Raw genomic sequence first — 13,469 nt, forward strand, 5'->3', positions numbered from 1 at the left:
TAGAGGAGGCAACTGACCTAAGGAACTACGTTCAATCAAAAAAAAAAAACAAAAAAAAAACGTGTGGTTAAGGTAATCATGGAACTGCCATCCCATCACCTCTGCATATTCTACTGGTTAAAAGCAAGTCATAGGTTCTACACGCGCTTGAGGGGAGGTGATGAGACAAGAATATGACTTATTAGGAGCCACTCTGGGGGGTGTTCACAAATTCCTTATCTTATTTGGTTGTCTATCTTTTATTATTGAATCTGAGAGTTCTTAAGACATTCTGGAGGCACTTTAAAAAATTAAGTAGTTTTCTTTTTCCCCCAAAAATATCTGTGGCATACTCATTCTGAGCTAAGAGTCGGTGTGCAACAAACACTTGAGCAATACACAAGGATGGTTTTTCCATTAGACAAATACTTTAGGATTTAATCTTATAAAAATAATGTGGTTTAATGGCCAATTACTTTACCAATTTTTCATCTTTCTATAGATTTAATAAATCCATTATTATATAGCATATTTACCATCCCAGTTACTATCCAGTAGTGGGGTGGGCTCCTGTCCTCAACTTTTCCATACATTTAAGCCCTGGGTCCCTTAGTATAGTACCCTATGTATTTTTTTCTATGGGCCCCCACACTTTAGCACATCTAATCATTTTAGATTTTCCAAGACAGTTTTGATTTCACGAACTCTAATTGGAGGATTAGAAACAATAATAAGACCATCCATAGTTCTAAAATTCTCTCTTTTCTCTAATCAAATGTCTCTCTTGTGGTGGGTGGGTTGATGGTACCGATTGTCTCCATTTTTCGTCCTGCCCTTCATCCAAGCCATTTACCTGCCCTTCATCCAGGTCATTCACCAGGCATTTTCAGCTCATCCCAACACAAGGTGAGCAAATTTCGAGCCTCTACTCTTAGCCTCATTCTGAGTTGGTCATTTGACTTCCTTCGGCCGACTACGAGCAGGCATGATGCAAGCAGAGGCCTGGCATTGTGCTTGCACATTTTCCTTTCTTTCTGCCTTGCCCTGTGACAGTGACCAGGAGGGCAGGCTAGAGGGTGGGGTGCGGGGTGACCAGAAGGGCAGGCTAGAGGGTGGGACATGGGGACCCCCTCCAGGCTGCCCCCAGCTGCTTCAGCTGAGACCATCCAGAGCAGCAGACCAGAGCTAGTGGGCAGAGGTGAGGGAGCCAGCCGACATCAGAAGAAATTTCTGGCCAAGTCCAGCCTAAGTTACTGCCCTACAGCCCTGGGAACTAGACACATGCTTACTGCCTCAAGCCACTGCATTTTCAAACGGATTGGGGCACAGCGCTGCTGTGGGCAAAGGATGATCCGTAAGGCATCCCACCGATCTTGGGAACTCGGAAGATGCCCCTCCATCTGGCTGTGGGGAAACAAAGACAGAGGGCTCTTCCTATGTGCAAGGCATTGTGCACGATGCTCTACTAGGTTATTGTAGAGATAAATATCAGATATTTATTGAATATTGGAAACAATATTACCTATAAGATAGATACTAATATTATTAAAATGTTAGTAGCAAGCGTAGAGAAAGTTAAGGGACTTGCCGAAAGTGGCTAAATGGTAAGAAATAAAATGGGAAGCTAATCCCTGGGAGACTGGTCTTCCTGTCGATGCTTACTGCTTCCTCTGCGGGTCCCCCCATCCCACCTCTTCTGCCCACCCCCAATCCCTTCAGGAGAAGACTCTGTGCTCCACTTTGGGATGCAGAGACCACCTTATATTTAGTTTCCCCTAACACCGTGTTCTTACATCCGGTGTTAAATGGCCATCTCCCCCCATCAGCCTGCAAGTTCTTTTGAGGGTAAAGTCGATAAAATCCTTATTGTATTTTCTCCACAAATCTATGAAATATAATTTTTAAAAAGATCATGATCCTATTCAAGTTTTAGGAAATCTAATTATCTCCCCAAAGCAGTTGATACCAAAGTAAGACCGGACTAGAGAATGTATATATTTATATGTCAAACACACACACACACAAATATTTAAAAGGGCACTGTTATTCCAAATCAATCTAATTGGTGGAATGCAGAGTAGAGTTTTCTCCATTTTGTTATACGGTTTTAGGCATACAGTGTTTGAATTTGGCTTTTGAGGTCTACAAATTAAAACTCTCCGGTTTCATGTTTTATTATATCAAATTGATATAAAACTGGCACCGAATTTGCAATTAGTTTCTGCCTTTAAGAAATTGTCTTACTATTTAGTCACTTGACATGTACTTTAGGTATGCTGCCACCAGGTGGCGGCAGGGTGCCAGGCATAAGATCAGGACAGTAAGGAATTTACATGCTTCCTGAGGTTCAAGGTAATAGCTTTTTGCTTAAGTTCAAAAGTAATTTGAGACTAAAGATATTCAACTTAACATAATACATCTCTTTAGCAAAATAGCTAGACTTAAACTCTAAATCAACTTTAAATATCTTTAAAGCAGATATAAATCCCAAGCTATGAAATCACCTACCTAATCTCCCTCCTTTTCAGCTTTTTGAATTATATTCATAGTGGGCTGATTCTAACACTAATCTTATATATACACTTTAGTAAAAATGTTAATCTTTAGGATTTACTCTGACTCTATATTTATTGTCAATCTCTTCCATCATAGCTCATATGTCAGGCTTCAAGATTCCTAATAATTTTCTTTTAACAAAAATACCTCTTTGGCTTCCATTTCCTCTAAGAAGACAAAGATTTATCTTTTCAGTACGATCTCAGATCTCCTAAGGAAGACCTAAAGCGTTTCTTCATGAGGATAGCATGAAAAGTGTATTTGCATTTTATGGAGGATTTTTTTCCTTTTTACTTTCTGCGCTATAGGAGTAATCCATTAGAATTTTTTTCTCCTCACAAAGCTCCTAGAAGCACAGAGCCAGTTTAGTGTATTTATCTATTTAACTGCAACATACATGAATCTCCTTAGCAACAGGCTCTGCCCTAAATATCTCCAAAGAGTTCTTAAAGAAACAAAAGTCCTCAAACCATGTTAGAAAGCTGAGCAAAATTCAGAATAAAAAGTTATCTGACTTCATTATAATGAATAATACTATATATTTAAGAGAAGCAATTTTGGTGTAAAGAAAATATCAACTAGTTCAAGAACGAGTCAGAAGTTACCACTCTTATGGGTTGTCAAGCTGAGACTTTGCAACAGGACTTAAGGGTTTAACTAAGATTATGGAGGATAACCTGAGAATGAGTACATCCCTAACCTCTGAGCCGTTCCTCTGTTCGGCCCTAGGTGTTTCATTTCAAGAATAAGGAGGACTATGTGGCTGAGAAGCAAGGGTCAATGCCGTGTAGTTGCAGTGAGGGCGGGGGTAGGGGAAAACAAAAGAAACTAGCAATACTGTACTGATGTGTTGTCAAGAAAAAGAAAAAGGTGGGGGAAGATCCTCAGGAGCTCTATCCTGAATGTTGCTACAGGAGCTGAGAGAGTCATCCCACCTGACATTCGCCCACTCCAGGATGGCAGGTTCTGAGCAGCAGTAAGCAGTGACGGTTTGGGCAGGGCTGGTGGGGAAAGAGGATAACTGTTGGGAGACGGGAGGTGGGGTTCAGCCCTGCAGAAAGGGGCTGGCATTGGGAAGGGGGCAAAACAGCGGCGGGGCAGCCGTTCCTAGAGACCAGACGTGGTACCCTCAACAGGACTTTCTAGGTTCCAGCAGGTGAGTACTGAGAGTGAGGAGCAAATGGCAGCTAAGCAGTGAAAGCAGCTGTTCCCAGCCTCCCTAACTCTGGGAGACAGAGCTGGGGAAGACAGAAAGGAAAGAGATAGGTGAAAGAACAGTAAAATAGAGAGGGAAGAAAAAGGGATGGGTAATAAAAAGCCCTCATGTGATTTGGAGTCTCACAGAAAACCTACGAAACCAGTGAGGCGGACACTGTTATCTTCTCTTTGCCATTGGGAAGTGGAGGCCCATTGGTGGTGAGTGATGTAAGGTCCCATACTGAGCGGCAGATTTATAAGACCTCAAATTGAGTGACCTGATTTCAAGGCACAGATGAAGGAAGAGAGGGTGCATTTGAAATGCTGACACACACCATATGTCCTACCTTTGCTTTGTAAACAGTAAGTACAGTTTTTTACATAACCAGGGCTTAGCCTTTTAAGAGTCAAACTGAAAAGTTTTAGTCACTACTGGAAAGCATATCTGAAATGTATCATATTTGTCCTAACCTCCTTTGAATACAGACTATACCCTCTTCTTGATACATAGGGATAGAACAATGAAAATTGACTCTGTATTTATGTCCTTCCAATTGAGGGATAGTCTCAGGTTCTAAGGAGACACAGAAGTGTTATTGCTGTCGTGCCTAATACACTTGTGGCTGCAAATAGCTGTATAGCAGAATCGGCTGACTCAGCTCCTTCCTCCCAGCCAGCTCTTCCTCCTTGAGTGTGTTGGCTTCCCTGCCTACTCTTCTGATCATGTCATTCTCCTGATTAAAATCCTTTTAATGGCTCCCCACTGGTTATGTCTGTGGTTTTCAACATTTAACTCACCTGGGAAGCTTTTAAGACACTCCGAGTGCCCAGATGCTGTCACCAAAAATTCCAATTGTTTAGCCATGGGCCCTAGCCTATAGGGATTAAGAAAAGGAGCATGGATTTGGGCTTCTGGCCAAGATGGATTAACAGGGATTGCATTTATCCCCACTGTGCTTTCACCTGAAACAACTAAAAATCCTGACACAGTATATGAAACATTGATTTTTAAGATGTTGGGATGAAGCAATGAAGGACACTGATGCGTTGAAGATGAGAAACAAAGTGAGAACTACAGTTGCCTCAGTTTACCACCTTGAGGGAATTCCCAGGCCATGGTGCAGGAGGAGGAACCAGGGAGCCTGGAAGACTCTTTGAGTTGAGAGGATAGATGGAGAAGAGGCCCTGCGGGGGTGGTGGGCTACAGGGGCTGCCGTATGCGGGTAGAGTACTGATCAGAACATGCATGTGAGCAAACTGTCTGCGGCTAGTTAAAAAAAAAAAAAAAAACTACATGAAAAGATTAGTGGGAATAGTATATAGAGTACAAAGGGGGTTGGTAATAGTCTGCACTATTCAGACTAGGAATTCTGGAAACTCACAGGACATTGTTAGAATACTCAGAAGCATCTTGCCTTGGTAGCGAGAGTATTAGCTGATCAACTGATGCTCTGGGCTTGCTTGATGAACCTTTAGAGCAAGACCTGAAAGGATCAGAGTATATCCCAGGAGATTTTCCATGTCCCAGAACAAAGGTCAAGAATACTTACAGGAATAAAAAAATATCCAGCACCCACCAAAGTAAAATTAATAATACTTGGCATGCAATCAGAATTACCAGGCATGCCGAGAACAGTGAGGAGAAAAATCAATCAACTCAAACCAATCCCAAACTGACACAGATATTAGAATTAGAATATGAGGGCATTAAAACAGTTGTTATAATAACCGCATTCCATATGCTCCAACAAGTTAGAGGAAAGATTGAGCATGCTAGATAGAGATCTAAAAAAAATATAAAAAAAGACTCATGTTTAACTTCTGAAGATTAAAACTATAATCATTGAGATAAAAAATACACTGGTTGTTAATAATGGCAGATTGGATATTACAAGAAGAAAAGATTAGTGAACGTGAAGTCATACAATAGAAACCATCCAAATGAATCACAGAGAGAAGAAAATATTGATAAAAGTGAACAGAGCATTGATGAGCTGTGGCCCAACTTCAAATAGCCTAATATACATATATTTGGAGTTTCCAAAGCAGAGGAGAGAAACTGTGGAACAGAAAATAATATTTTAAGAAATAATGGCCATAGTGCAGCCACTATTGAAAAGAGTATGGATGTTTTACAAAAATTTAACAATAGAATTACTATACAACCTGGTAATACAACTTCTTGGTATGTATCCAAAAGAGTTGAAAACAGGATCTTGAGAAGGTATTTGCACACTGATGTTCATTGTGTCATTGTCCATAATATTCAAGAGGTGGAAGCAACCTACATATCTATCAACAGACGAATGGATAAAAAAAATGTGGTATATACATATAATGGAATATTATTCGGCATTAAAAAGAAGAAAAATCCTGTCATCTGCCATAACATGGATGAACTTTGAGGACATTATGCTAAGGGAAATAAGCTAGTCATAAAAAAGACAAATACTGTAGGATACCACTTACATGAGCTATCTGCAGTAGCAATCAAACTCTTAGGAACAGAAAATAGAATGGTTTTCCAAGATGAAAAGGTTCAGTTTTCCAAGACGAAAAGCTCAAGAAATCTGTTGCACAACAAAGTGTATAAACACCACTGTACTTACACTTAAAGATTCTCAACATGGTAAAATGCTTGTGGTGGTGGTGGTGGTTCGTAAAACTTTGAATTGAGAGGACTATGATCAAATGTACACTAAAAACGAGAAAATTGTGTAATATGTGAATTACATCTCGATAAAGCCATAAAAACAAGTTCTGGACGTCCCATGGCGATGAGAGAATGCACAGTCCTAAAGTGTCATGCGATGTGATGCAAACAAAAGAAGCTGGGTGCAAGAACATACTGTACAAAAACAAGCACACTGAACTCTGATGTTGAGAGGAGGATAATGGTTGTTTAGGGGGTGGTGGGGACACTAGTGACAGAAAGGGGTCTTCTGGGCCATTTCTTGTTCTGGGTGCTAGTTACAGGTGTGTAATTTTTTGGTGAAGATTCATTAAGCAATGCCCTTATGAGATTTGTGGATTTCTGTGTGTACATTATACTTCCAGAGAAAAGTTTTGAAAAGGTGAAGGGAAAAGGAGAAACATAAGAATTTAATGGGAAATAAAAAAAAATTAAAAAAGGGAATGACCGAAAAACTTCCAAAGTTAATGAAAACTAGAGATTTCCTATCTAAGAAGCTCAGAAATAATTTATGTACAAAAACCATGGGGAAAACGACATCAAGCTTCATCACAATAAAATTGTTCAAAACCAGAAATAAAGAGAACACCCTTGGGTGCAGCCGGGGGTTGGTGGGGGGAAGACAAGTTAGATACAGAGGAAGAGCAACAACAACAACAAAACCAAAAGAAGAAAGGATAACAGCAGATGTCTCCTCAGAAATAATGCAGGAGAGAGGATGTGGCTCCACATCTCCAAAGGACTGTTACACTAGAATTCTATACTCAGCAAAAACAGCCTTGGAAAATAAAGTCTTTTTACCAGCAGCCCCACACTATAAAAAAAGTGTTAAGAGCTTTAGGAGAAGGAGAATGACAGCAGATAGGAACAGAGTTATAGACGAAGGAATGACAAGCAGGGATGGCTTTGTGGGTGCGTGACCTAAGAGGTTATTCAGGCACCTGCTCCTCAAAGGACTCTGCTTGGCTTACTGCTCTACTGGCATTGTCTTAAAAATATGTCAATACTTTTTGAACACAGGGTCCCTGATTTTCATTTTTCCACTGGACCCTCAAACTATAAAGAATTATTAATGGTTGTAAGGAGGCCTACCTTGTGGCCCATGAGGGTGTGGGAAAATCCTGAGAGGCTGAGCTTGGATTAGTCATATGTTCAGGCAAGGAAGACCACAGAGGGAGCTTTCTCTAGAAGAAATTAGGAATGCTTTGGTCTTGATCAGAAGAGTGAATGGCATCTGGGGGCATGGAAGAAGAAAACAAACCACCGTTGTCCACTAAAATAACTTTTTTTTGGGGGGTAGGCATTTCTAGATAGAACATGATTTTCCTTTTTTGTACAGAGGTGGTTCATACATGGCTATAATCAGAGGAGTTTAGCACTTCTTGAAAATAGTTTTTTGCTGAGTGCTCTCTTCGGGTATGAATGCCTTGTTTAGTTTCTCTCTCTCTCTCTCTCTGTGTGTGTGTGTGTGTACTAATTCTGGCATCAGTGCTTCAATAATGCCTATTCCAAATACTGACCCTGAGGTACTGCAAGTATGTGAATTTACTCTGAATGCAAAAGAAGAGCTATATTTCTTCCAATGACATGCTAATGTCTAAGTGTCTTCTAAGGTAGTATAACTCAATCTCAGTGTAGGTCAAAGCTCCAAAGTCGAGAGCAGCACGATAGGTGCGGATGTGTAAAATATGCTGAAAGTCAGGGAACCAGTACTGCCAGTGTTAGTCCATCACCACTCCCCGGGCTGGATGTGAAGGGGCCAAACATCACTGGAAAGTGAGCATTTATTTGGGGATGATCATTCCTCTCTTGTAAAGGAGGGAGAAGTGTGCTTTTCCTAAGAGTTGAGCCAAAGCGGGAAGCTTCCAGAGAATCCCTGTAAGAGCTTGCAGTTCAGATGCAGTAAGGGAGGGTGATGGAGTCTGGGGGCTTTGCCTGATACAGACCTGGTACCAGTCTGAAGCTTGGAGGAGGTACCTGGGTGTCCTGATGTCTTATGAAGAGCCAGCTATCCTGTATGCAGACGTAAGTGGAATGCTTACCTCCATGGAGAATTTAGAGTTTGTTCTACATTTGAATACTCATATCCAGTTATCTAGTGAAAGCCTTTGGCTTTGATTAAAGTTGTTAACATTTGAAGTGTTGGACGATGTAGCCTCCCGGGTGTGGAAATATGAATATTTCTCATTTATTAAGGTCCTATAGTGAAGGCATAACCTTTTACTTAAAATAATTGCTTTGGAAATGGAATTATAACATTTATCCTCCTCTTACATCCCCTGCAATTTGTGAATTTGTTGAGTATTCTCCTTGCTTGGGAGTATGAATTACCATTTGCCTTTTTCTGATACATGTACCCAGACACAGGCGCACATGCTCACATGCATGATCCAAAAAAGACTTTTAGGGAGTAAATTTAATTGCATTTACAGCAATAAGTGTAGGATAGAAAGGAGTGAAGAGTTTATAATGTTGATCATGAAATAAAAAACATCAAAGCAGTAATGAGTCTAAATTTGATACTGATGGGACTGTATTTCTACAGCATTTAAAGCAAATAAAGTCACACAAAGATTTAACACAAAATTAGAATGTTAAATTTGAAAGATTCTTAGTATATCTCCAAGTGATTAGATTGTCACAAAATTTCCCTGGAAAGGTAGAAATTAAATCAACAACATTGCAAACAAAACAAAACAAAACAAAAAAACACCACTGAAAAACCAAAAATCAGAAAAAATCTGACAGTCCTAAATGAAAGAGTGATGTAAGTATAGTTTCAGCAGCTATTAGGCAAGAAGAAAATAATCTTCTAATCAATTTACTGCTGCAAAAATAAGTCAAATTATTTTCAGGGGACACATATAGGTATTGTTACCTTAATTATTTTGTTTCTCCCAGAAGGTATTTAAAACATAACCAACCACTGTAGTCAGATTTTTTTTTTTTTTAAATGGGGACATGACCCTTTTTTTTTTTAATTTTTATTTATTTATGATAGTCACAGAGAGAGAAAGAGAGGCAGAGACACAGGCAGAGGGAGAAGCAGGCTCCATGCACCAGGAGCCCGATGTGGGATTCGATCCCGGGTCTCCAGGATCACTCCCTGAACCAAAGGCAGGCGCCAAACCGCTGCGCCACCCAGGGATCCCTGTAGTCAGATTTTTAAAGCTATTCTTATACTTACAAATAGAGAATTAAGAATGCATTAAAGCTGATTTTAATTTTGTTATTTTGATGGGTACTATTTTTTTTAAGATTTATTTATTTTAGAGAAAGAGAGAGAGTAGGGGGGTGGGAGGGACAGAGGGAGAGGGAGAGAGAGTCTTAAGCAGATTCTGCCCTGAGCACAGAGCCCTACACAGGGACTCGATCTCATGACCCTGAAATCATGACGTAAGACAAAACCAACAGCTGGACGCTTAACCAATTGTACCCTCCAGGCTTCCCTTGATGGGTACTTTTATCATTATCAGTATTGTAGGCTGTTGTAAGCATTAGCTAAAATTATTTCCTTGGTAAATAATGGTAAACCCAATGGGAAGAAATTAATGACATGTTCTACACTAAGATTCACACATTAATAAATTGGACAGTGTTCAAATTTATCTCATCTAACCAAAATCTCCTTGGTAGGTACTTGGTGGTAAAATAAATTATTCGTTATTAATAATAATTATTAATTGCCATACTTCTTTGGTTGAGGTTATCAATAGCAGTAGGAACCGCTGTAAACCTGGTCATAATACCTTGTACAGGGCCTGAGTACTAATGCACCATTAACTAGTCTTTAGCTCTCTCAACAAGCCTTTGAAGAGGACTATAATTCAAACGAGAGGTTTATCCAGCTAGCATCTGCACAGGGAACAATTTGGCTGACAATCTCTCTCAATATATTCATATAACACTAAAATATCAATACAAAAGTAAAAATAATGTTAATGATGCTATTAATGATAGTAGCAGACAGAGGCAAAACAGAGCTATTAATAAAAGAGCTTCTGAGTATGAAGCATAGATTAGGGAATAGAAGGAACAATTATTGGCATCTAAATTCTTTAAGTCTAGACACACACAGGAATCTGTAAAACCTATATCCTGAAAGTTTTTTGTGCTCAATTTCCACTGCTGAGAATACTGATATTAAGAAATGAGATTTCTATTGCTCTCCCTCATCTCTGTACTTTGGGTACTTTTGTGACCAAAATCTTCATTAGGTTATTCAAATAACCTTGTTTTTCAAAGGCAATAATGTACTCAGCCCCCCTCCCCCCAAAAAATCCTTGGGGTCTTTTTGAAAGATTATAATTTCAAATGTATTTGTACTTTTCAAATCACAATTTTGTATAGTTTGCATTTCTTCATGAAAATACTTTGAATAGACTTATACTCACTGAGAAATGTGTTACCATTTTCAAATATCAAGCAAAATACCATGTGAAATTGGAGGCTTAATCAATACTATTTAATGATACTAAAGGTATGTGTAATTACAGCAGCAGCCAGCCTCCTCACCCTCTGTTCTCCTCCCCTCCATCAGCACACCTCTGTATCAAAGACAGCTCCCTACCTTGCACTTTTCACTTTACATAGAGCAATGGGCACTAAAGCCATTTGGTTTCCTTAAAAATGAGCCGTTCATTACAAAGATTCAGGATGTGAATTTCTCTTAAGAGCTTTGCTCTAAATCAAAGTGACTGCACATTCCCTTCAGGCTAGAAAACAACAAATTATGGGTACTTAATATAGAATTACTGGGCCCATATATTATATATGAGATTATTTTATATTTGGATGTCTTCCCTCATGAGTTGGGATAAATTCAAGTCTTGAATTTGAGACTAGCCTAAAGCTTTGTAAGCCAGAGAGGGGCACGCATTGCGCCTTTCTTTCATTTTAAAACTCAACAACCTGGAACCATCAAACTCACTACCCTTTGCAGCAGTTCTGGCGGGCATTACAATTTTGTCCTTTGATTTCCAAGCCTAAAGGTATAGATCAATTTTTGTTCATAATAAATATATTTATGGAATTAAATGACTCCCAAAGCCTCCTCATTCAAGAATGTGAACTTGCCCATAAAGATGTCACAAACTTTAAGTTCTATCAGTTTGGAAAATATACCAGGTTGGTATTAGATGCAGGCGTACTCCAGGCCAGAGGAATTGGCCTCAAGATCTAAGACACAGTGACTATGTTTTCTGGTTCCGTTACAACAGAAGTACCTGTGACAGGTACTTCTCTCCGGATTGAAGTCTGATTGTATTACAGCAAATGTAGCTAAAGGGAAAACGCTTCAAAAGTCTGTATGGGTGGAGAAAGGTATTCTTCTGTCCCAACTCAAGGCTGGTTGGCATGTGGGTGGTGGTAGATCAGTCCCTGAGCCTTGGCATTAAACCCGGGGCCTCAGCGCCTCACTGACCTACAGGCATTGCCATCATCCACAGGGAACACAGTGACCCAACAGGGATTCCTAGGTTTCTGGTCCCCCCAGGGCCAAGAAATGTGTGGGTCCTAGCTCACATCTTAAACATCAGCCCCAGCATTTGGATTCTGAGAGACTCACTGTCCTGCTTCAATGATCCTTGCCTCAAAGAAAACATTTTATAATACAGTTCTATTGGAATCCCTTCTTTTCAATGAGAGATTACTGCTAATGCCCTGGTAAGTGAGTGATTCATGTGCTGTGTATTTGTTCTTCAGTGGGGAGCAACAGTATTCAGAAGATGTTATACAGAGGTATTTGTCAAGTTGTATAATTGACTAGAATGTTACTTAATGGGAAGCCTGTTTGTTTGATCTATGGTAGGTCCCCCTTCAACAAATGGCTAACAGGAGGTGCTTGGAGGAGAACTGCAATCTCCCGGATGCAACCAGAATGCAACACAGTCTCAGTTAGTTCCACTGTGCTGCCACACACACTAAAAACAAAACGAATCAGGGGATTTCCATCAGGGTTTCTGCTGAAATAATGGTAGCTTTTGTGAGTGCGTGAGGGCAGACAGAAAAGAGGAACTGATGGCAAAGTAAAAGAAGGAGCCAAGAATTCGTCTATTTAACTTGATTTTTAGATCAAAGAACAGTTTTTATGAGATGTTCTAGAAAAGACATTATTTTTAAGACTGTTAAAAGCATAGTTATTAATAATAATAATGTAAAATAATTAATGGCATGCAATATGTAGCCACTGGACTTGTGCAGAGAAAGTGGCATAAAGAGTAGAATGGATCTGTATTGAACCAGAAGAAATTTATTTGCTTTATCTTTCAACTTATGGATGGGTTTTTAAAAAATTTTTAGAATATAAAATTTAAATCTAAGAAATCCTCTAAAAGATTAAATGATTTTTCACTCATTTAGGAAGAGAAATGTTCAGGATACCAATGTGAAGGCATGATAATTACATGTTCCCACTCCATTTCTTTCATTCCTTGATGCCATTGGGAATAAAAGAGCAGTAAAAATGAAATAAGTATCAGTATTAAAAACCATTTACACAGATTGAGTTGATCTCTTTGGGCTTGAATACATGGCAACATATATTGGCTAGTTTTTATAAAAAATCTATTTCAATTATATAAATAAAACAGACAACTTAAGATTAGATATAAGCCCTGGGTAATAAAATGTCGATATTATAGCAGCCTATTTAATATGAACAAACAAAAGCAGTGTGTATTCAAAAGTAGGGTTTATACATGCAGTCAAAGAAACAGAATGGAGATAGGAAACTAAAGATGAGAACTCTAATCTTTAATGGTGAGTATGAGCAAGATCAGGATGGGAGCCTATTTGTTATCATGCTCATAACCTGAACTGACTAAATCTTCTAAAATGGGAAGCCTCAAAACACTTGGGAGGTTTTCTTGGATAATGCAAAACACCCTGAGAGTTCTCCTAGTTCTCCCCATCAGAACTTAAAAAGACAAGTACTATGGAACTCGACTGGAACCAAGACAGTTGTATATTTAAAGCAGAAGGCATACCTGTAAAATCCTGATGGATGTCCGCACAGTAACAAAGAAAAAAATGTTACCTACCTCCA

The 13,469-nt window shown here is 39.3% G+C and overlaps 1 protein-coding gene across 17 annotated transcripts in view; it reads right to left on the minus strand.

Moving 5' to 3' along the window:
• Positions 1–13,469, minus strand: part of ANKS1B (ankyrin repeat and sterile alpha motif domain containing 1B) — a 1,043,873-nt gene that overhangs the window by 265,666 nt on the left and 764,738 nt on the right. The gene's annotated exons all lie outside the window — the stretch shown is intronic.

This window comes from Canis lupus, chromosome 13, assembly GCF_048164855.1.
Source record: "Canis lupus baileyi chromosome 13, mCanLup2.hap1, whole genome shotgun sequence".
Lineage (NCBI taxonomy): Eukaryota > Metazoa > Chordata > Mammalia > Carnivora > Canidae > Canis > Canis lupus.